This window comes from Giraffa tippelskirchi, chromosome 4 (genome assembly GCF_054371585.1).
Source record: "Giraffa tippelskirchi isolate mGirTip1 chromosome 4, T2T-mGirTip1v1.2.pri, whole genome shotgun sequence".
In the NCBI taxonomy this organism is placed as follows: domain Eukaryota; kingdom Metazoa; phylum Chordata; class Mammalia; order Artiodactyla; family Giraffidae; genus Giraffa; species Giraffa tippelskirchi.
The window spans coordinates 196146444-196148041 of record NC_137278.1 but is presented as its reverse complement, the minus strand read 5'-3'; the positions used below and the strand labels follow the sequence as shown (position 1 = coordinate 196148041).

At 50.7% G+C, this 1598-nt stretch overlaps 1 pseudogene; it reads left to right on the top strand.

Moving 5' to 3' along the window:
• Window positions 1–880: 880 nt before the first annotated feature.
• On the top strand, window positions 881–1115 carry LOC145544794 (TP53-regulated inhibitor of apoptosis 1 pseudogene; annotated as a pseudogene).
• Window positions 1116–1598: the final 483 nt, after the last annotated feature.

Genomic DNA, 1598 nt, shown 5'->3' with positions numbered 1-1598 from the left:
ACAGGAAAAGGACAGATGAGAGTTTAAATTTAGCAACGGTAGGTGGGGGTGGGGGAATGCAGACTCTGGGATGTGGTGGGGCTGGCTTTGTCACTGAAGGAATTGGAAGCCGGCCTGCCTGAGGATTCTCACCCACAGAATAAGGGAACGTCCAGCCCGAATGTAACGTCCAGTCTCGAAGACTTGCCCTAAATGTCCGAGGTTCTCACCCCAAGGCCGCAGCACCGCCCTCCACCCCACCAGACGTGGTCTTTTCCCCTTAAACAGCTGAGTTGGGGTTACGCTGCCATTTCTCCACGGACTTCCGCGTGGCTGGTTCTTTGGGGAGAGGCTGTTAAAGGGTAAAAGCAGAAGTTGAGAAAACCCCTGATTTTCAGTTAGGCTAAGGAAGGGAGAGGAGTCTTCCTGGACCCAGGGCGCCACAGACAGGGAAAAGAAGTCCAAAAGGCACAGGGGCTGTGGAGAGACGGTGATGTCACTTGCAAACGACAGAAGCGCAAAGACCCAGGGTACCAGGCCCAGGTGACTCAGCTGCCTAGTCCCCCTGGAAGTTCGGCAGCCCCTCACAGACCACCCAGCCAATGACCTCCCACCTCGGGGCCCTGCTCTTCCTGTCTCATCTTGCTGTTTTGAGGAAATTCCAAAGCACAGGGGGCACCTCCTGCCAGGGATGGGATGGGGAGGAGGGAGGAGGGATTGAAGAGCGCCCCCCCCCCCGCCCCGCCCCGCCCCGCCCCCGCCTGGTATTCACATCTTAGCAACTTAGTGTTCAGCCTTGGTCTTCAGCTTCTCTAAGTGATGGCTCATTGGCTGTCAAAAGAACTGCTTACTCCGAGGGTTCAGTGAGGCTTCAATAAGATCACTTTTTCTGGCCCACGCCATGAACAGTCTAGCGGAGGCTTGCACCAACATGAAGCGCGAGTCCCACAGTGCTTCAGAGTACTTCAGTCACTGGTTTGCCAAGAAGTTCCTCTGGGGGGACCATTCGGGAACCCATGCACCGACCTCTTCAAGCACTACAATCTGTTCAGAAAGCAGTAAAGGAGAAGGAGATTCCTACTGAAGGACTGGAGTTCATGGGTCATGGCAAAGAAAAGCCTGAAAGCTCTTCTTGACCTTGACAGTCACCTTGAAAATGGATGTCTCAAATCAGGAAATTGAGGACTCTGGTTCTTGTCAGTTAGAACTGAAGATAGCATTGATTTGATCAATTTAGGAGGGAGGAGTTTCTTTTCCTCCTTGATATTTTTCTCTCACTTGTAAAAGATGATGAACCGTCACTCTTTGCTTTGAGATTTCTGGCTTTGACATCTCAGCAGGAACTCAGTGTTCTAAATAATGGGATTTGTGGGGATTATGGTTGTAATACTTGATCTGGGGTCAGTTTTAAATATATCTTATATGAAAACACTCGTAACCTTGTCAGGATGTCTAAGATTGCCTGACCTTGAGTCATTCTCTGAGGGACATTACAGACACTGTGCTGAGGTTACTTGTTCTTGGAAGCAACTTGTTAAGATCTCTTTTCCCTGAGGGAACTAGTGCTCTAGAAAGTGTTCCCAGCACAACAGTTGCAGTCAATGCTTGGGAGCGCAGTT